We start from the raw sequence: 23392 nt of genomic DNA, 5'->3' as shown, positions 1-23392 counted from the left end.
GAATTATGCGAATTCAAGTAAAATGACCCTTGACAATGTCATCCTTCTCTTCATTTAATATAATGTTGCATGTTGGTCCAGTTGTGAAGATTTTTTTCTTTTGTTCTGGTATAATCCATACTGAAGCCTGTTATCTATGATCAATGTCCATGGCAGCAGCAGCAGTCAAGAAATGAAATGATATATCGCATTGAGCAAATCCATGGCAAACGATCTCCTCAAAGGGTCAAAAATTATGTTGTTGGTGAAGAATATTTTACTATTTAATATTCTGCCTGAAGAATGAACAGATCTGTCTTGGAAGAAGTACAGCTAGAATTCTTAGAATTGAAGATGTCAAGTAGAAAGCAAATGTTTTCAGAATGATGAAGGCAACACATGTACAAATGTGCTTGACATACAATGGATGGATGGATGGGTTGTGATGAGTTGTACGAGCCCCCAACAAAATGATTATTTAAAACAATGAATAGATGACGGCAAGACTTCATCTAAAAATTTTTAGACGTGTTATCAGGAGGATCAGTGGTCCCCTGGAAAATGACACCATGCTTAGTAAAGTTAGTGAAAATGATGAATACCTTCAATGAGTTGGGTTGACACCATGGCTGAACTGATGAACACTAACAGCCACAATTGTGAGGATGGCTGGGTCGAGTTTTGCCCTGCTGTGCATGGAGTGGCTGTGAGTCAGGACAAACTTGGCGACATATCACAACAGCCTTGACTTGTGTAACCACCGATATGGCATGGATACCAAACTGGTCTTTCCAACCAGAAAACACCCCTGTGCTAGTCCTTTGTAGCCATGTCCTGACGACACTTCTGCAACATCATGATGACCTACTGGGACACGGATGATCTAGTCTCCATCACTACATTTTTGTCTTCTTTTTCAGAATGTCCTACAAACACCATCATATAGTTTGTCAGGTTTTGGAACTGTCTACTTCCACTTAGAAAAATGAATTTAACATTTGTCTATGATTTTTTTTTTCAGGAGACAAATGGGACTTTCTACTCCCATTAACAGTTAAAGTCTCAGAAACCCCCAGGGGCATTTCCACCCTGTCCTGCAAGGTCATTATGAGCCAGCATCGACTCAATGGCAGTGAGTTTGAGTTCCTGCTTTTACGGGAATCAGTAAATCCCTTTTTATTCCTGAATAATTTACCACTCCATGATTGTTCAAAAACTTGACTTTTCATTAAAATGTGGAAGGACATTTCAATTGCTTTTAGGTTTGATTGAGAATAAAACTGCTGGAAATTCAAGGCATATATTCTGAAGAGGATGGGGAGTTAGGGATATCACTGCTGATATCAGCTGAATCTTGGCCGAAAGACCAGTAAGATGCTCACTTGTGTTTTATTGACTATGCCAAGCCATTGATGGTGTGGATCATAACAAACTATAGATAACATTGAGAAGAATAGAAATTCTATAATACTTAATTATCCTCTTGTGGAATCTGTTCATCAAAAAGAGGTAGTCATTTGAACATAACCGAGAAGAATTTATGGATGGCAACATATGGATAAATGTGCTTGACACAATGGATGGATTGTGATAAGAGTTGTATGAGCCCCCAATAAAATGATTTCAAAACAAAACAAAACAAATCAGGACAGGTGTTTGCCAGGGTTTTATCCTTTCAACACATATATTCAATTTGTATGATGAACAAATAATCTAAAAGGCTAGACTCCGAGAAAGAATGTGGCAGCAGGATTGGAGGAAGGTTTATTAACAACCTTTGACCTACAAATGACACACTCTTGCTTGATTAAAATGAGGATTTGAAGTATTTGCTGATGAAGATCAAGGACGGCAGCCCTCAGCAGGATTGCAACTCACTGTAAAGAAAGTCAATATCTTTATAACTAGATGAATGCACAATATCACGATTGTGGAGAAAGATGGAAGTTATCAAGGAATTCTTTTGCTTGGATTCACAGCCAATGCTCATGGAAAGAAGCAGTCAAGAAATCAAATGGTGTATTGCTTGGAGCAAATCTGCTGCACATAAACTTTAAAGCGCTGAAGGGCAGAGACTCGACTTTGAGGACTAAGGTGTGCCTGACCAAGGCCTTGGTATTTTGAATTGCCTCATATGCGTATGAAAGTCAGGCAATGAGTAAGGAAGGCCAAAGGAGAAAGGATGCATTTGAATTATGGTGTTGGAAGACTAGTGAAAGTATCAGGGACTGCCTCAAGAACAACCAGGACTGTCTTGGAAGAAGTACAGCCAGAATGTTCCATAGAAACAAGGATGATAAGACTTTCTCAAGTCCTTTGAATACATTTTCAGGAGAAACCAGTCTGAGAAAAAGGACGTTCTGCTTGGTCCCGTAGAGGGGCGGTGAAAAGGAGGAAGACCCTGGACAAGGTGGATTGACATGGAGGCTGCAACCATGGCTCGGACACGAAGATTGCGTGGATGATGCAGGATTGGGAAGCCTTTCCGTCTGTTATAATAGGGTTGCTATTAGTCGGAACACCTCGACCTTAGGTGCCAACGAGTTGGTTCCAGCACACGGGGACCGTAGGCACAGCAGAGTGAAACACTGTGCCATCCGCCCAATGATTCCTTCGCTGATGCCCACTGATGCAGCCACTGTGGCAATCCATCTCAGTATGAAGAGACTGATGGACAAGAGGTGGAGCAAGATGATTAGAGCTACTAAAAGGAATTATGCAAAGATTTTTCATGGGTTGAAGTGCTTAATTTCTTTAGGATTGAAATTTGGGGCTTATCTGGTAAGTGTGCATTTAACTTTACAAGAATCTGAAAAGCTGTTTTTGCAGTGTTTGTATCATTTTATATTCTTAGGAGCAACACACGGCTGATTCATTTGCCCTGCCCCCTCATTAGTGCTTGGTGTTGTCTGGCTATGTTCTGTTTGTTGTTCTGCTAGGTGTGCAGTGAAATCTCATTGTGGTTAATCTATATTTTCTGATGGCAAATGAAGTTGAATATATTTTTATGCATTTATGTTCCGTGCATTTATTTTCTTCAATAATATGACTGTTCATGTTTCTTACCCCTTTTAAAATTGGCTTGCTTATTTCTTATGGTTGAGCTGCAGAAGTTCTTTGTATATTCTGGATACAAGTACTTCACAGGTAATGTGATTTGTGAATGTTTTCTTCTGGACTGATTGTGTCTTGTTTTTCTCTTAAGAGTTTCTTTTTGCAGAACCAACGTTTTTAAACTGCAAACCAAGTGATGAATTTTCATTTTATGCATCGTACTTTGACTTTTTATTTCTATCTTTTTATTTTGGGGGTCCCCGGGACTCAGAAACATACCTAAATTTGAGTTGACATGTCACCAGTAAATCTCAAGTCCCTCATTTCCATCAAGTTGATTCTTGACTCATAGCGACCACATAGGACACAGGAGACCTGCCTCTGTGGGTTTCTGTGCCTGTCGCTTTTTATAGGCAGAGACAGCCTCTCTTTTTCCCACAGAGCAACGGGCAGTTTTAAACTAACAACCTGTGGTTAGCAGTCCAATGTGTAATTCACTAAACCGCCAGGGCTTTGATGACACCAGTATATCGGAGATTAATTAAAAGCATGCAATCCGATGAGATCGCCTATGGGAATGACAGACCTACTTCGAAGGTGTAGGTCACAATTGAGATTCTTCTCAGCTCCTGAATTGGCACTCCATTTCCTATATAACTTGGGGATATTTAAAGATGAGTGCAGCAGGACCATTGATTACCCTGTGATAGAGTTAAAGTTTATTGTGGCAACCTGGCTGATAAACACATGTGGGGTTAATTGAAGGGCGGAGAGATAAATGGCTCGGAGAGCTCTGCCTTTTGGGTTCTCATGTCTCTTGCTTTATGATGGTCGGACCAGGGGGCGGCTGCCTTAGCCAGTTCCCTGCTTCAGCTGGCAAGGCTCCCTTCCTGCAGGACATCCCCACGGAGAAGCCATGGACCAACCCCGATGCAGCCCTGGGTGCTGGAGCAGTCATGTGGAGACCCCTGTCAGCGCTGAGATGCTTACATGTTCACTGATTCGGCTTTCCTCCTGTAGTCAGCGTCATAGTGTGTATTTTGTGAGATGGAGGAGGACTTTGTGGATTGGTGTTGGACATATGGGTTAATGTTGGACTTGTGGGCTTGGGCAGCATTGAGTTGGGATGTTTTCTTGATGTGCACTTACCCTTTATATAAAACTCTCCCTTATACATGAGTTTCTGTGGATTTGTTTCTCTAAAACAGGGGTCCTAAAACTTTTTAAACAGGGGCCAGTTCACTGTCCCTCAGACCATTAGAGGACCGGACTATAGTTAAAAAAACAACAAACTATGAACAAATTCCTATGCACAGCGCACACATCTTATTTTGAAATAAAAAAACAAAATGGGCAAAAACACCTGGTGGGCTGGATAAAAGTTCTTAGCAGGTCGCATGTGGCCCACGGGCCATAGTTTGAGGACCCCTGCTCTAAAGGACCCAGACTAACACACCCTGTCAAAGGACATCAGCACCAGAACCCACAGAGAGGTTAGCACCTTGCACTGAAAGACGGAGTCCTGGCTTGGTCTTCGGTTGATTTAATCATCCCATTGTTTGGGTTTGGCATTTACTAGGTGCCATGGTTGTTTTTAGGTGCTGTCAAGTCAATACCAACTCATAGTTCCCTCATATAACAGAGCAGATGTGCATCCTACCGTTTTCTGTGTTGCAACCTTTATGGGAAATAGGTTTTTCTCCAACGAAACTGCTAGGTGAGCTCGAACTGCCAACCTTTGATGAGCAGCTGATCACTTAGCCACTGTGCCCTCCAGGTTCCTTTATTAGGTGTTAGTAACACTTCTATGTGTAAGGTGTATATGCTGAACAAGTCAGTCAGGTCTGTGGAAGTTACATAATCTCCTGTCAACTTGCAAAGGGGTAGAATCAAGCTGCATCTTGATGATCTCATTTGGAGGCGCTGTGGAGATAACTATCACACTGGAGGCCAGACCCACACTCTCTGCTACACCTTCCTGTTGACAAGACACATGGAGCTACACTGATGGAGCCAGAACCTTGGAACTGGAGGAGCAACATGGAGACTCACACCAGCACTGTGATGCTTCTACCACCACTGGATCCACAAGTCTTTTCACCCACTGGTCTATAATGTTCCTGAATTCGCTGTTATTACATGTGTTGCATGAATCTGAAGAGGGATTTATAGACTGGTATTGGACATCTGGGCTAATATCGGACTTACAGACTTGAACTGGAGTGGACTGGAATGTTTTCTTAATATACAACTACTCTTTGATATCAAGTGCTTTCTTATACAAGTGTGAGTGTTTATTAATTTGTTTCTCTAGTCAACCCAGACTAACACAGGTCTCTTACATCTTAGAGTGGGGAGACAGACAGTAAAGAAATAAAAATGTCAAGTAGTGGTAAGTTTTATTAAGAAGGATAGTCTTAGGGTGGTGGCAAAGTCTTTGGATTGGGCAAACGTCTTTTCTTCGAATGCCTACGTTTGATGGCTTAGGCATCAACCAATTGCACAGAGTCCCACATCCCGAAAGGCCTGGCACTTGGCTCAGTGCCCTTCTGTTGCTCGCTCTAAAGTTCTTACTTTTGAAGCAAAGAACCTCCCATATTCCTTTCTGCCATGGGTCATTTGGCACTATCAGCTCTACCTATACTATGTTCACATAGGAAGCCAGACAAAAATAATAGCAGAACTTGGCCACTCTGGGTACCATTAGTTGTCCTGGTGGAAAAATGGATGTTTGAAATATTGAAAAACAGATGCTTAAAATGCACCCACCCCATCAAACTATTCACTGGATTTGGAGTTGGGTGGTGCCGTTGATCTGTGTCCTGAGAAATTTGAGTATGTATTGGTGAGACCATGAGAGTGAATTGGGTGATTATTATTCTCCACTTTGGGACACATTGTCAGTCATCACCTCCATGATACTAATGAGGCTGGGTACAAGCGACAGGATTGGGTGTATCCTGAGTCAATGTCCTTTGAGAGGCAGAAGAGAGTAAACCAATGAGCGGAGAGAGAAGGCTCTCAGCATGACCAAGAAAGAAGAGGTGGGAGCGACACAGAGCCATGGGACCTGGGCCCTGCTGTGAGAACCCCCTAGAGCCAGCAGATGACGGATGTCATGCTGATCTTTCAGGAAGTGAAGGCCCACAAAGAATGAAAGGAGACAAGGACCTGCCTCTTGAGCTAACAGTGTCCATCCAGACATCTAGCCTCCTTGATGGTGACAGAATCCGCACCTGTTTGTGAAAGCTTGTGGCATTTCTGTTATAGTAGCCAGGAGTAGCTAAGACAGGTGGGGTACCACTTATCCCATCCTTTCTTATGACTTGGCAATTATAATTAGGACTCCTTGGTTAGATTTGACCCCACAGCATTGTGATTCATGCACACCTGTTTGCAGTTAATGGCGAAGATGAATTCGCTTACCAGAAGAGCGTTAAAAGAATGTTGTATCAGACAGGGGATGGCTAATTTTGCTTCTTTATTTGTGTGTCATGCTCCATATGATCCCATTTTAGAGCTAGGTAGAGGGACGGTGGCCCAGGAAAGCTACGTAGTTTGTTTGAAAGCATGCAGCTAGTAAGTCCCATCCTGTCTGTCTGGTTCTCAATCATCTTTCTCATGTTGCTTGCTGCAGCTCTCAGTGTTCTCTGTCGAATAAGCATTGGCCGTTTGGACATTGTTAATCACCTTTTGGATCTTATAGGCAATAAGTCCTAAGAAAACCATCATCCCCTTTATACGGGCTCTTTGGACATCTTTGCTGAAGTGCCACCGTGGCATCGAGGGTCTCAAATATCTCAGAGAAGGAGCCCCATTGCCCTCCACATGATGGAGATCTCTCTGAAGGAAGCTGTTCATGAAACCCTTGTCTGATTTTCAGCTTGGGATGGGGTGGGGGACAAAAGCATTGTGTGCTGTTCTGTTTTGGCCCCGAGCTGCTCTGTAAGAGGAGGGTATCAGGCAGGACTGGTGGAGCTGTGGGTATTTCTGGAAACAGAATCCATGACTGTGGCTCACGTACTGGCCCGCTCTGCCTGCCCCTTCACCCACACTCCTCCCTTCTTCTGGGGCTCTTTTGGAAACTGGCTTCCGGAGCCCGACACATGGTTCTTTGTCTGGCTCCAGCTGTTAGAATCTGTCTTCATCCATTCCGCAGGAAGGGGGTTCTCAGAAGGGCTTCTGCACTCTGACATCATGGAGAGGCATCTCCAACTTGGGCGGCTCTGATTCAGAGACGGCGAAATCAGTGAGGTGACATCACGTGGGTAGCAGCTGCGTTACCTGTGGAGTCACCTGCAGCTCCCAGGACAGCCTGCCTGGCTGGTAGGATGATGGTCATCTTACAGGTAGGGAAACGGGAACGGAGGCTCAGCCATGGTGTGGGGCATCTCAGAGCTTCATAGTGAGACAGTGGCCCAGGCAGGATTGGAGCAGAGGCGGTCCGGCTGACTCAAACTCATTTCTTTTCTGTGCCGTCTTTCACGCCAATAGAAAAACGGCGCCCCCGCCCCCATGGGGAGCACCCCGTCCTCGCAGGGCCAGCTCCTGTCCAGAGGCCTGGCTCACCATCCCCTGAGAGCACCTCCTTCCCGTCCCCGGGAGAGAGAGGACTGGGCAGTATTGTCTCTGATAAGCGTACAGGCCCATTCATGAACAGGAGTCCAATTTCAAACAGCTCCCCGACTAATTGCACGAAAAGGGTGAACTAAGCACAGTTTAATTAATTCTGATCTCACGGACAGGGGCTGCCTGATCAGAGACGACTGTGCACAGACACGAGCAGGGGAAACGCTGCGGCCCGGGGAGCAGGGATGCATTCAAATGACCCTTTAATGCCTTCAGGATGGCGCATTTGTGCTCCAAGACATTCATCCTTCTCCCTCCCGACCTTCTGGGAGAGCATGCCTTTAACCCGGCACGCAAGACGGCCCTTTGGTCCCATTCAGACAGACAGGAGGACATGCACTGCTTCACTTTTCGCCAAATAACAGGACCCAAAACGCTTGGGTGTGTTTGGATGGGACATACATATGTTTTCTTTTTTAATGGGAAATATTCAAAATTTCAGACAATCCCTATGTGTCGGCCACTCACCTGGGCACTTCTGAAAAGAGACCTGGCCAGGGACAGCATGGTCCTGGTGTCAAGGAAAGCAGTAGGTGGTGGGCGAGTTGACGGCCCTTTACTTCCTCAGGAACACCAGACGCCTCCTTGGTTCTGGAAGGCTCACACTGTCTTCTCAGCACAACCACAGTGAGGGACAAAGCAGGGGGTACTGTGAGCACCTACACAGAGAGGAAGTCACTGGGATTCAGAGGGCCTGGGGTCAACCCAGAGTCAGGGTTCTACCTGGAAATCTGCACAGTTCTGCCCCGTCCGCCACACTTCATTTCTGCCGCTGCTGCTGGCGTGCTGCTGGAATGTTCGCCCCATTTTACAGGGATGACACGGAGGGGCGAGGTGACTGACCTGGGAGCACCCTGTGGCTGCCGAGTGGGACGGACAGAGGATGTCTCCGTATCTTAAGTGGATGAGCCCCTTTCCCCTAATCCCAGCATCCTCTTGTATACACCAAGAAGGTAGAGCTAAAGCCACACTAGCTACTTTCATTAACTTTGGATCCTGTATTGCAGGCAGTTTTCTGGGAGCGAACATTGCATGCTTCTTTCCTTGGGGAACGGGAGGGAGGCAGACAGGTGAGGAGGGAAGGTCAGAGTTCACTCTTCCTCCCCTTCCTTCATTTGCACGTCCCCTCCGTGTGTCCAGCACTGTGTTCCCGGACTGGCATGCAGAGATGGCAGGGGCGCTGTCTTGCTGCTGAAGGGCTGTCCGTCTCCTAGAGAAAACAGATACACTAAAAACGACACCACCAAAGGGGGGAGACAAACAATGTTCTGATGGGATAGACACGCAAGGAGTCGTGGCAGCAGAGGACAGAGCAGTGAGTCCTGTAAATGACTGGTCCCCGCAGAGTCATTTAAGTCACCTGGCCTCTGTTTCCTTACCTTTAAAAGGAGCAGTCACACCGCTTCACAGAGTTACAAAGAGTAAAGGAGATCCTCTCAAGAGCCCATGATGCAGTCTTGGCACTCAGTGGGAACCGGGCGAGTAGAGCGTGGTCAGCGGAGAGCCGTGGCCTTCATCAATGCCCCCGCATGGTCCTAGGCCACCTCAGCTGATACCCCTTTTAAGCCTCTTGCCAACAGTCTGGGTAGCAGGGAGCCTGTGGGAGACCCTGCAGACTCTAGAAGGAGTCCTTTCCCATCTATAGTCCATCTCTGGGGACTTGCTTCTCCACGGTGCCTTCCACATTATTCAGATATGTTCGACCTTTGCACCAGCAGTTAGGAGCTCCAAAGAAACCAACCTCTAAACTCACCCAGCAGGTTGATTCCAACTCGTAAAGGTGGGTAGAAGTCAAGACTCTGGAGTCAGGAAGATACCAGCTCGAATGGAGCTTGGCTACTTAGCAAGAAGCTAAGCCTAGGGGAAATTGCTAACTTGCTCTGAGCCTCAGTTTCCTCATCAGTGAAGGAGCAGTATCAAGAGCCCATCCTTTATGGGGACTGTGATGAAGACCAAGCACAAGGGTGCAGGCAATGCTCCGAGCCAAGGGCAGGCATCAGAGAGAGCCAAGCCATGTTCACGTTCCTTTTCCGCCTCCACTCCTGCTCCCTGTCCTTCTCCTCATTAGGATAAGTAAATCCAAGGTCAAGGAGGGGAGGTTTCTCACCCTGCCCTCCCCATCCTCACTATGTGCTTGCTAACAAGAGGCCTCCCAGGGGGGACCCCGTCTAGCACCTGGGATCCACCTTTCTTCCATACATCCAGATACCCGACGATGGAATTGCAGGGGTGCCGGAGGCATGCTAATATGTGAGCTTAAATCCATGCCAGCAGTGTGATCACAGACAAGTTACTCACCATCCGTGCGTCTAATAGACACTGCAGGAAGTGATACCTTTCTCACAAGTTCACCTTGAGGAATCAGCGAGAGAGTCTAAAATCAGGACCTGCGACACAAAGGACATGACTATCTCATCTGCGTTTGGACACGCAATACCTGCTGTGTGGGATACACACCACCTGCTGCCTTCAGGTTGGTTCTAATTCAAGGTGACCTGATGTCAGGCACTGAGCTCCATCGGATGTCTCTGGCTGTCATTCATCCAGAAGTAGATCTCCAGGCCTTTCTGCCACCACGGTGCTTGGTAGGTGTGCTCCACCAACCCTTTGATGGATGGCTGAGTGCCAACCATGGGCAGCATCCCATGATGGAATCCACACAGGGTTGTAACCATCCCACCAACCATTACTGTGATGGCCTAGAGAAGTGAGGTGAGGCTTCCTCCAGGGTGGCCCCCATTCTGTCGCTCCCCAGCCTCACTGGTTCCTGCTCCTACTTGTAATCCAGATTATCCTTGAAGAGGCTGGCTTCTCACAGGGTGACGTGGTGCAAAGCCATGCCGCTCATGATTTGTTGCTGGAGGTGGGGTTATGGGGACGAAGATCATCTCTTTAGATAACACCTTGCAGATGATCTATTTGATCTTGTGAGCATCACACAGCAGCCAGGGGGGCTTAGCTATTCGATAATAACAATAATAACAAAGAACAAATACCGAATCTTCCAGGTGCCATACAAAAGGGCATTGTGTTCATCTGCTACCAGAACAGGTGGCATGATCTGCTTCTGAAACCACAGCCATTGAAAACACAATGGTGCTCAGCTCCGCTCTGCACACATGGAGTTGTTATGAGCTGGAATCTGCTCGGTGGCGATTGGCTTCGGGCTGCGTGCCAGCGACTGTGCTGCCTCCACCCTGACCGGACAGGATGAGCATATGGGCACTCGAGGCAGACGATATACAGATGGAGACCTGGGGATCCTGAGATGCTAAGCGACTTACCTAAACCACATAGCTCTCACCAGGTAAAGGTAGGAACTCAGTCCGAGTCTGGCTTTCTTCGTACCTATGTTCTTCAGTGATGGTCCCACTGGCTTCCTTACGTAAATGAGCAAAGTGAATCCAAGGCTAGGGGGGTTGCGTGCTGGTCTTTAGGTTTACCTGATCAGGCGTTTGATCGTTTCCCCTCATTAGAGAAAGATTTCCAGGCACGTGCTATTAGGATGTGCTTCCTAAAGCACTCGCTAACTCACAGCCCGCCATCCCGAGGCCTGTGCCTTCCCCAAGCTTGAGTTTGATTCAAACCCATCCCGCCCTTTCTACAAATCCCTTCCCTGATCGCAGCGGATGGGGCAGCTATTCCTTCTCTGCCACAAAGCCCTGTCAACACGCGGAGAGTGCTTCAGCCTGGACCACACCAGGGCGCTCACTGGCTCCTCAAGGTTTGCATTGGATGACCGGGACGGCCTTTCTTCCTAGGCTTACCCTTTGAGGTCCAGGCTTGAGAAAGAAGCCGTTTCTGCCTCAAGCAAGTCGTTTGCTGAAATCCCCTTCTCTAGCACTGCTCCACTGCCGAGGCGCTTCCCAGACTGCACGTTATTCATACGCCACCTCTCTCTCTAGAACACTACCTGTAGCACCTGCATTCTAGGCAATTCCCCTTCTGTGCGTCCCTACAGCCGTGAGGTTGTTCATGTGACGGTCTCCTGTCAGACTGTGAGCTCTCTGAGGCAGAGGGTCAAGTTCTAGTGATCTCTGCTATACAGAGGAGGGGAAGGTTATTTCAGGAACTATGGAACAGCAGTTAGGGCCGGCAACACAGGACCAGCGGGGCAGCAGCCCCAAGTCCCCCCTGAGCGTTCAGGGTCATAGCACCGTCCTCACTCATGTGAAAGTGTGGTGGCCGTCATCCTGCCTCTCTCAGACACACTCCTGGATCAACTCCTGGAAGCTCTGCTTGGGAAACCCAGGCTCACTTCTCCCTGGGAGATCGATGATAAGCACTCCCTGCTCCCCTAGAGAGCGACCATCTCAGGAACCCCAAGGGGCCATCCTGCTCCGTCCTACAGGGAGTCCAGGAGTCAGAATCGATATGATGGAGCCCCGTGTTTATGCATAGATGTGCCTTTGTTTCCTCTGGGGGTTTGTCTTGGAATTTAAAAACATCGCGTCCGAGATCTGTCCCTTTGTCCAATGGTGGTGGCTACAAGAAGAGAAGTAACACCCCTGGCATTTCAAATACTGGTTGGACCGCTCATGGTGGGCACTTCTCAGCAGAGCTTTCAGACTAAGACTAGGAAGAAAGGATTGGCAGCCTTGCTTATCAAAATCAGCAATGGAAACCTGAAGGATCACAACAGAGCCTGGTTCCACTCACTCACTTCACACACGGTATCCCGAGGGATGGGTACCTCAATCAGTAGCGATCCGTCGTGTTTGGCCAGGGAGGTGTGATGGATTGGGGCAGTCCTTGCATGCTGGTGATGTTGAGGCAGATGCAGGTCGAGGCAATGTTTTGCTCTATTGTAAATAAAGACACTGTGCACCTGAATTGACTCGAGGGCAGCTGTCTGTCTGTCTATCATGAAATAGCTTTGATACAGGTTTGGCAAGACTGATTCAGTTCAGCACTTGGGCAACCTCCTAGGAATCAGAGTTCGTGATTAAAATGAGAAGGTTTCCAGCAGCGAGGCTGGCTCACGGATGGAAAGGAAACGGGTCCCTCTCACCTGGGCCAGAGATCTGCATTCAGACAAAGCTCTGCGGCCCTTTTGAATGCAGGGGCAGGTCCCTGGAAGCTCCTGCTTTGCGCTGTCAGGTTTGAAGAAGCGCTGGGTTCCCAGCTCTTGGTGCCTTTTGTCCTCTGTGAGCTCCCTTAGCCTGGAGAGGTGACTTCTTTATTCTCGGGAGCAGCTATTTATAACTTCCAAAGGACCCCTACTCCTTTGGTTCTGTGTCGAGGCTCAGAAAAAGAGCCGGCCCTCCCCCACCACCAGGCCGCTCTACCCCCAGAGCAATCCCGTAAATAAAGGATGAAAGGCCCCGTAATTATTACCATTCGACAACACAGAGACTGTCAAAACCCGGAGAGCAACAAAACCCTTTACATAAATCACAGCTGATACAATGGTTCTTAGCTGAAGGGGATAGGGGCTTAGCGTCTCAGCCCTGGTGAAAGAAGGGTTGTGTTTGGGGGAGGAATTGCCTAGAGTCAGCCGGTCCCAGGGGGAAACGAAGGGCTTGATGTCTGAACAGAGGGCCATCCCATCATTCTGTGTTCCCCCAAAGGCCCAGGGAACAAGGGGGAAAACCTGGGACAAACTCCACATGTGCCGCCGCCCTGCTGCCACACCGCACGGCCACAGCCCCATTGTCAGGAGCTCACCTCCAGCCTGGTGAAGACTGGGTCCTGGGAGGGGCTGACCAACAGGCCACTGCAGCGCTCGGAAGGCAGGCTGGGGCCCAAGTGTGGGAGAAGGTGTGGGCTGGCTGGTCAGGAGAAGCTTCCTGAAGAGGAGAAATGGCTTCCCAGAAAGGGGTTTCCTGATAGATACTAGGAGAGTGGGTGCTGGTAGTGGGGGAGTATGAATCAGGTCATGGACCTTGCCAGAGAGTCACATGTCTTGAGAGTTGAAGTAACACGGTGGAGCTGTATTTAGGAACCCCCCTTTCCTGGAGGGCAGAGATGAGTGCAAGGGGTGGCAATCTCAGAGTAGCAGACTCTGGTCAGAGACTGTATGTGCCTGAGCGTAATGATCATTCCTTGTGAGTAAGCCATTGGATGACATATTAATAATTCAGGAACCATTCGTGGGCACTTAGCAAACGCTGGGGGTCTCTCTTATGAGCCATGCCCTCCGCTGCTTCTGCTGCAGCTTCCTTTAAAGTGAAAAAGACGCAGGAGCAAGAGTTTTCACTCAGGGCACCTTGTGGAGACAGACAGATGCCACAGTGTCCAAGTGCAGATTGGCCTGGACTCCAGCAGGAAGCTTGCCGGGGTAGAATCCTGCCCTGCTGCTCACAAGCTGCATGACCTTAGGTGAGTCATTTAACCTCTCTGAGCCTCGATGAAATCAGAATATTAAATGGGGGTTATGGAGGTTAAGAAAAAAGAATCAGAATAATGTCTGAGGCGTGGTCTTATTGTAAATTGTTTGGACAGTGAGTAGTAATTTGCAAAGCCCATTATTATACAAAGCACCTGTGATCTCATCTGATTGTAGCACGGCAGGGGTTAATCTAATGTCCTCATGTAGAAGATGGGAAGCCTGAGACTTAAAGAAAACGGACTTCCACAGGCAGACAGAGGCAGGCCTGCCCCCTGCTCTATGTGTCCTCTGCTCTGATTTGACTAACACGTGAAGTTTGGCTTCTTTGTTCTCAAGAAGAAAATGAACAGGGTGTAGGAATTAACCGAGTTCCCAGGGGATAGTCTGGGCAGCTAGGGAGCTCACTCATGACGGGCTTCTGAAGCTAGTGAGACCACCCAATGCCTCTCTCAGTGCTGAACTCTGCTGGCACAGAGCTGCCTTCAACCTGGGTGAGAATTCGAACCCCTGAACTGAGATGCCTTCTCCAGAGGACAGCAGATTGCTGGGGTCCAGGGAGCTGCTGAATCTGCCCCACTGTGTGTACGGTTTCCTGCGGCTCTGGGGTGGAACTTCTCTTGTGGGCAGGGCACAGCTCCCCTGGGTCTCTCTGAAGCCTGGGTTACCTTGTACTCCCTCCCTTGGGTGGCTGCACACTGACTCCAGCTCCCCACCATAGCGTATTCTACCTGCGTGACGCCCTGTAGGTGATCCTCCAGAGGATGTACGGTGACACGTCACAACAAAGCCGCCCTATCGGACAGTGTAGAACTGCTCCGGTGAGTTTCCGGGACCGAACCCCTTTAGGGGAGTAGAAAGCTCCATTTTTCTCCTGAGTAGCGGTTGGTGCTTTTGAACTGCTGACCTTGCAGTTAACAGCCCAATGCGTCACCCCTATGGCCTCAGGGCTTGTGTTATTACCAGCCAACAATAGCCTGATGTCCACAGTCAGCAAGACTACATCAGCTACATGGAAGCTTCCCAGACAACGCATCTCTAGAGGACCCTACGAAATAGTCAGGGAGGTAGGAGTGTATCTTTGTGCGTGTGTGTGTGTAGTTGTAGGTGTATAATCATGTGTTGGGGGTGGGGACCATGAAGGATCCTCGATGCTTTGTGAGCGCAGAGTTGATGGTGTGGGGATGGGGGGTCCAGAGCAGCAATGGCAAGAACAGGAGGTCAGCAGGTGAGCTCAAGAAGCCCGAGGAAGGGTAGGGAAAGGGGTTAATAGAAATTAACGGGAGTCTGATTTTAGAAATAAACCCTTAAAATGGTCACCCCTATAGTGTCCCTAAAGGTACCCAAACTCTACTGGTAAGGAGAAAGCCAGGCTGTGGATGTGGGGTCTGTTGCTGGTTGGACTCACGTGGATGGACAAGTTCATCTCACTGAGAAGCTACGCAGCAGAAAGGTTAGCCTTCCATCCAGGCTGCGTCCCTGGTAGGCCACTCCCTGGTTTCCAAACGATGCACTGACTCAGTAGTGGGCCTTCTGGCCCATGTGAAGCTCTGCGTTGAAAATGTAGACCAGTGCAAGTCGCTGTGTGGCACCAACAGTGGATGCCTGCCTACTGACTTCAAGGCCAGACTGAATTCAAAATCCCCATCACCGCCGAAGCAAGTCACGAGTATTTCCTTCCATACGGACGACAGCCGCACAGACGCCGAGGGCACTTCTGCTCTGCAACGCAGGGACTCGCCAAGAGTCAGCACCGACCCTGTGGCCGTCACAGTGCAGTTTGGTTTTCTGTAATGGAGTGGAAGTGATATAAAGGCTTTGCCGATAGTCGCTCGAAACAAACTCACCGCCACTGAGTAGATTCCCACTCACGTTGACCTCTCTAGGACGAAGCAGAACTGCCCCTGTGGGTTTCTGAGACTGCCACTCTTTACAGGAGTTGAAAGCCTTATTTCTCTCCTGAGGAGCGGCCAGTGGTTTCGAACGGCTGACCATGGGATTCACAGCCACGACACCACCGAGGCTCCTCGTGTATAGTAAGGTGTGTGCTATTTCAGTGCATTTGTGTTCCAAGATCTAGATCGGGGCATCCTGTACAACGTATTATTGTATCTTGAAAAGAGTCTGAACGCGCCGCTGGTTCTGAAGTGGTCAGTCTCTGTGCTCAGACAGCGCTGGGTTCCCGTCGCCACCCTGTGTCCTGGGGCAGGGGCTTCGTCCTCTTGGTTGTCTGGTTGGTTGGTGATGCTGTTTCAGACTCAACATTCTCTTTGAGCCGCAGCCCTTTGCTAGATAGCAGCTATGTTTTCATTGTGAGCACACTGCATAATGCAACCTTTGCCCATTCAACAGTTTCGCATGCCTGTTCTTCAAGCTGCCTGCAGGACCGCGATCCTTTCCCAATTATTCCAGCAAGTTGCTTACTCTTGAGCCTCAGCGCCCATGTCTGTTATGGGAGACCAACAAAGTGCGTCCCATCGGACCACTGGGAGGGTCCAAAGGGATAAATCTTACGGCGCACGATGAACACGGTGTCTGTTCACTAAATGCTCACTGACTGGCTGCTCTGTCTGTCCTGGCCGAGCAGCCAGGCTACAGTGGGCCAGATGCTCTGTGGTCGAGCAGGTCAGGGTCCAGCCTGCTACCTCACCCAGTCATGTGGGGTGTTGCTGCTCCCACAGCAGGGTCTCTTGGTGCCAAGCTGAGCTGCCAAATTCTCTGTCAGAGGCCCCTTTGGCCTGGTCCCCACCTTAGCTTCAGATCAACCCCCGTTCCCCCCCAGGGCACAGAATAAGTGCCAAGGCGCCAGCTCTCTTTCTTCTCCACAGGCATCAGACGGAATCTGGTGCTGAGGCGCTGGAGGGAGGGGGGCGGGGCCGGAGCAGGACATCTGTCCATCCTTCTGTCTGTGGAGTTTGCCCTAGTGATGGGACCACCCTCCGCTCGCCTGTTCTCTCCCCTTCACGCCACCTGACAGACTTACACAGAAAGCCAGCCTCTCCAGACCTGCCCCCTGAGTTGGTGGCACGGGGAAGAGGAGGGTATCCACTTTTGGCCTGCTGACAGTGGCGCAGCCTGCCAAAGCCGCCCGGGTAATTTGGTTCCTTTCCTTTGTTGACTTGGTGCCAGCTCACAAGAGCGGATTAAGCAGGGGAATTCTGCATGGAGAACTCTCCCCGCTTGGGGCTCCAATCCCATTGTCTCCCGAGAATGACAGCCGCTGGTGGTGCCAACGCGCACCGCTCCGCTGGCGTGTTCCCAGAACATATCAGCTTCCCGTTCCTGAAAAGAGGGATTTGTTAAAGAACCAGAGTTAAAAGAAAGGAGAGGCAGGAGAGGACGAGGCTAGAGAGTAAAAGTGACGCCTGGCTTGTTAATTAGAGGAGCAAAGTGCTCTGATCCTAATGCCGATACAGGCAGGGGATGTTCGTGCCTCTCGAACTCTCCCCATCTGCCAGGGAGGACTGCGCCCTGCCTGCGCTTCCTGACCATCGACTGGCACCGGCCTTTAGGCTCGGTGGGCAGAGATGAGCGCTGAGCCCCCACCCCCACCCGTAAGAGGAGTGAAAAAGTGGTCTTTGCTGCTCTCAAGAACTCAAACAACATTTATGCCAATAACTAGCAGAACAGTAGCTAATAGGAATGGAGTGTTTCGCTGCATGCCAGGTACCATTCTGAGCATTTTACAAGAATTGCTCATTTAATCACCCTAATGCCGCCCCTGGGTGGGAGCAGGGGTAAGGTTCCTACCCAATAAAAAGGTTTGAGCTCATTCAGAGGTACCTCAGGGCGGGGGTGGGGGATTGACGTCTGCAAAATCACCCCTGAGATCCCGGTGGGGCACAGATCTCCCCTGAAACAATGAGGTCACCACGACTCAGAAGGATTGGTAGTAGTGTCATCATCACATTGACCTTGTGAGGCCCATGCTCTTGATATGACCTCCCCATTCTACACATGGAAAAGGTAGGCATCTGCGGCAGTTACATAATCTGGTGTGGACTTGCAGAGGGGTGGAGGCTAGCCTGTCAGTCAGGTCGTAGCTTGATGACCTCATCTGGAGGTGCCACGGAGATATATAGCTCACTCAAGGCCTGATACACACAGACTCTCTGCTTGACATTCCTGCTGACAAGCCACAGGGAGCCATGCTGATGACAACCAGGGCCCTGGAGCTGGAGGAGCCACGTGGAGAACCCTGCCAGTGCTGAGATGCTTCCACCACTGCCACTGGGTCCACAAGACTTCCCACCCACTGGCCTGTGAGCTTCCTGCATTCGGCATTATTGCATGGCTGCGTGAGTCTAAAGAGGAATTTATGGACCAGTATTGGACAGATGGGCTAATATCACACTTATGGACTTGATGTGAACTGGAGTGGAATGTTCCTTAATGTATAATTACTCATTGATATAAAACTCATATACACTTATTAGTCTCCCTGGATTTGTTTCTCTAGTCTACCGGGACTAACACAGCCCAGGCCGAGGTGAACTGACACGAGTTAACAAATCAAACGACCCAGCGGAAAGCACTGCTTTGCAGACTTGGATACTCTCTGTGGTGCACAGACTTGCACTCTGACCAAGTTGAATCCCCCAACACAGGATCGCTGGAGACTGGTCTGGAAGGAAATGTGTGCAGCTGACTCGCCAGCTGGCCGCCCCGGACTGTGGCTGTTAGACCTCTTGTTAAACTCACAGTGAACTATAGAGTCGAGATTCGTACCCAGGGCGCTTGGTTCCAGAGTCTCTGATCACAACCGCGCTGCCCGATGACCTCTGCTATTTGAGAGAAAGAACTTACTGTGGTGGAGAGCGAGGTGCCTGGTGTGCCTCTCCATCCCAGGGTTCCGGCCACTCGACGGCCCTTTTGGCTCCATCTTGCTTAGTGTCCTCTTCCACGACAAAAGGTTGCGCCCAATAACGTATGCTTCAAGAAACCCGAGTTCCTCTATCTGTTGGCCACAGTTGTTCATAACGTATAGCTGGTAGATGGATGTGGTTCAGGGCTAGCCCCATGTGTGAAATGGCAAGACAAACATGCAGACTCTGCTAGGCACACCTTCCCTGATGTGGTACCTAAAATGTAGAGACACCTGCAACAGCCCACGAAAAACAAATTCATAACCACTACTGAGGTCTTTAAATCCTCTCGTACCTTCTTTTCAGTCCATGATCACAGCCTGTTTGTGAGAAATATAGTTAAAGTTTTTCCATATATGAGTAGGGCGTGGGGGGAGGGGAAGTATTCTTCTGAGAATCTCCCCTCCTCTTTCCCTCTTATTGCTTTAGCTTCTCAGAGTCAGTTATCCTGGAAGTCTTTGGCTATAAGTTGTCTATGTAAACTACGGATCAACTCTAGAATTCTTAGCCTGCTACTCAAGATTTTCCAAATATCTTATTTGTTTGCGTATCTAATATTTCTGCAAGGAAGAGAGTACCTTCTATGTATGCCTTGTAGGGCAGTCGGGCACTTTACCGAGTCCAAAATGACCACCCCAATGTAACTTCCAATTATTGTCCATTCATTCATTCATTCATTCATTCGTACAGCCAAAACATCCTGATTGAGGGTTGACTCCATGTTAGGTTCTGGAGGTGCAGAGTTCAACAAGACACAGACTGCGCAGGAGCCATGGTGAAACCATGATTAAAGATTCAGCTGGTAACCAGAAGGTCAGTAGTTCAAACCCACCCAGTTGCTCTGTGGGAGACCAGACCTGGTAATGTGCTCCCATAAGATTATCACCGAGAAAACTCAATGGGGTGGTTTTACTCTGCCATTTGCAATGGCTATGGATTGGAATTGACTCCATAACTCAACAACAACAACAACATAGCCCGGGCCAATCTGACTCTATGTTCTGATCAAACCCTTTTGCTATTGTTACAGCTTTTGCTCACACTCTTTCCTCCCTCTGAAAGGGTTGCTCCACATTTCTGCAGCTCCAGGTTTTTATTCATTCTTCAAGGCTACGGCCACGCCTCTGTCACGAAGCTTCCTTCAACTCCTACGCTCACCCACTCTGCTGGCAAGGGTCACACCTTCTCGGAACGTCCACAGAATTCTTTAGCCCGCTTATGACTTCACTCTTTCTGTCTTGAATTACAGCCATTTGTGCCAGGACTCATTCTCTGTTGCTAGAACCGACGCCCCCCTGCGCTCTAGGGCTTGTGGGAGTTACACGTGCTCACAGCTGCACAGGAGCTGACAGGGAGCAAGTGTACCCCAAGTGCCCGTTGCATGAGTGAATGCAGGAAAGACACTGTGTGGGTACGAAGAAGCAGCCTTCTCTTTGTTGCTAAGTTACTGCTTTGGGCACAGGAGTATAAGAAATAAATAGAGTGACTGGCGTTCTCGGCCATTTGGGATCTTTACAAATCACACAGCATTTTTCTAATTCTTCTTAGAATGTTTCTACAGGGGCATTTATTAAAGTTGCAACCACTTCTGGGACAAAAGAATTAAGCCTGATCCAGTGGATTAGAGCTTGAAGGGACCCAAAAGAGTCTTTCAGTTTTAGCATCTCACTTTACACAGGAGATGATCGGTTCCATCGAGGCAAAATGATTTCCTGAGGTTCCCCTGTCATTGGTCAAATGCTGTTGTATGATGTTGTCGTCAGTGGCCATTTGGGCTGATTCTGATTCCCAGCATCGTCATGTGTGCAGAGTAGAACTACTCCATAGAATTTACACAGTCAGGGCATTTTGATGTAGTTTGCCAAGCTTGTCTGCCGAGATACCTCAGGGTAGGTTTGAAGATCCAACTTCCCAGCTAGTGGTTGAGTCCTGAGCCAGTTGCATCAGCCAGGAGCCGCAAGTGCATAAGACACCATCGTGCTTGTTTAAAAGGTTCCATCAGTCCTTCAGCAACCGTGTGGCAGGCAGGCAGATAATTCTAAATTATTCAGGGAAAGATAAAACATGACAACTTTGATTTGCTCAGAACTACTGTTATTAAGAGTGCAAGAGGCAAAAATAAAGAACTGGCGATTTGATGTTGGCTTCTGTTTTCGGAAGACTTTACTGATGTGTGGAGCATTCCGTGCGAGATGCTGAGAGCTGAGAAGGCAATGAGCCATGATGTATCTCTCTGGTGACCAGGTGCCTTGACTTACTGGAGACAGTCCAGGTTGGCCTCTCCAGTCCCAGCAAAATTGCCAGTAGCATTCCTTTCTCTCTTAAAATGATTGTAATTTGGGCAATAAAGTATTTGGTTATCAATATAAAGGGTGTTCATTTTTACTGAACTCGTACCTTTGAGGTGACATAAGCATTTTTATGCTCATAAGAATGTATTAAACAAGCCATATTTAAAATTTAGACAACTTAAAAACAAGATAAATCAAAATAATTTTGACAAAGGACTTGAATAGATAGTTCTTGTTTTTGATGGCTTATCATTATTTATTTGCTGCTTTCTGTATAAAATAAACTCCTCACTCAAAGGCTCTATACAGCGCATTGTGTCTGGCCCTTGTTAATTAAAAAAAATCATTTTATTAGGGGCTCATATACTCTTATCATAATCCATACATCTTTCCATTGTGTCAAGCACATTTGTACATTTGTTGCCATCATCATTCTTAAAACATTTTCTTTCTACTTGAGCCCTTGGTATCAGCTCCTCATTTTCCCCTCCCTCTGTCATTAACCACAAGCATTTTTTTTGTCTTCATTGAAGTGCATGTTCTCAGCAACATGCCCCTGCCTCATTGCTGTGAGATCAGAGACATCTCCTGCCTCACTGCTTGTGAGAGTGCTACAGGAGAACCTGACCTGGGTAATGGCATGCTCCCTGTACTGCGAAGATTTTCTGTTCAAGGATCTGAGGCCATAACCTTTCAACTCTCGGTAAAATCCAACAAACCTGTACAAATGGTCTCATCCCTTCTGCCAGAAATGGAAGGAATGAACCATCTTAGGGGTGGTGAGGCAGAGGCTGTTGATGGAGAGTCATGGGCTAAATGAACATCATTCCAGGCATTTTGCAAAAAAATCCATTTGTAATCTTCCTATGTTGAACTTATGTTGAACAAAGTACTAAATGAATCGTAAAATTATCCACTGGAGAATTACTCAACTCCCCCCAAAAATGTGCGTTGCCAATTTTGGATTCACAAGAGATTTGGGTTCTCTTTTACTGTTCGACTTTCCTTCTTTGGGCTGGATGGGAACAGAGAGGTCTTGAAGGGAAGGCAGATAGAGAGAGCTTGGACGTTTGTCTGTGGAAAATGCCTGTCAGTGCCCCTGAGTGACATCCTGTCTATGGACAAGGTGGTCTGGATCATTGGAAAGCTATCAGCGCCCACGTTCCACCTAGATCTTTCTCCATGGCAATTGTTTGACACCATGATTCCTTCCTCTACTCTAACCTTTCTCAGTCTGCTCCTTTACTCTGTTCACCACAGCCTCAGAGATCTTTCTGGAACAGAGACACAGTCAGAAACCTGGAGGGGGAAAAATGAGGACCTGATGCCAGGGGCTTAAGTGGAGAGCAAATGTTTTGAGAATGATGAGGACGATGAATGCACAAACGTGCTTGACACAATTGATGTATGTATGGACTGTGGTAAGAGTTGTATGAGCCCCTAAAAAAGAAAGAAACCTGCTTCAAACCTTCAACTTGCTGCGCTGAAGAATAAGTTGTGAGAATGATATCACCAAGCTCTCAACAATCTCACCAAGTCACTTCCACCTCCCTCCAGTGCCCAGTCTAACAACTCCTGGGCTGCTGTGCACTTTCAAGTTAAAGTGGAACCAAACCCATACACTGGAATCAAATGCAAACATTAAATGCAACCTGGGAAGCCCTCCACAGATGGCATTAAGTAGCGTTTGTAAAGAATTACATTGAGCTTCTGGACCAATATATTTTTTAAAAAAGGGCTCTGAGAACCAGCCTTTCTATGACTAGAGAAGCTCCATTTCCTTCCAGTTTCAATCAACCCTTCTATCATCCATCCATCCATCCATCCATGTTTTCAACAGTTTTTTGATCACTTACATTGTGCTAAATATTTGAACACAAACCCTGTGCTGAATAACACACAAACACAGTGACTAAGAGACAATCCATGCCCCGATGGAACTTAGAATCCAGCAAAAAAGTCCTTATTACTTTCTCAACATGCTAGTGCCTCGTCTACATGGGATGCAATGTTCTCCATTTAGAATGTCAACATCACTCCCGTGCTCTAACTAGAAAAACTACACTCCTTAATGCTTAAAACCCAACTCAAGCACGTACTGGGGAAGCCATTGACATCTGCAATGAGCATCAGCATAGTCTCTGGTAGACCCGCAAAACATCGTGTTCCCCTTGAAGGCTCAATTCCCTTAACGAAAAAGCCACACGGTCGGTGACTGTTCAGCCCATCTCACAGAGCCATGGTGA

Source organism: Tenrec ecaudatus, chromosome 8 (genome assembly GCF_050624435.1).
Source record: "Tenrec ecaudatus isolate mTenEca1 chromosome 8, mTenEca1.hap1, whole genome shotgun sequence".
Lineage (NCBI taxonomy): Eukaryota > Metazoa > Chordata > Mammalia > Afrosoricida > Tenrecidae > Tenrec > Tenrec ecaudatus.
This window is presented reverse-complemented; position numbering follows the sequence as displayed.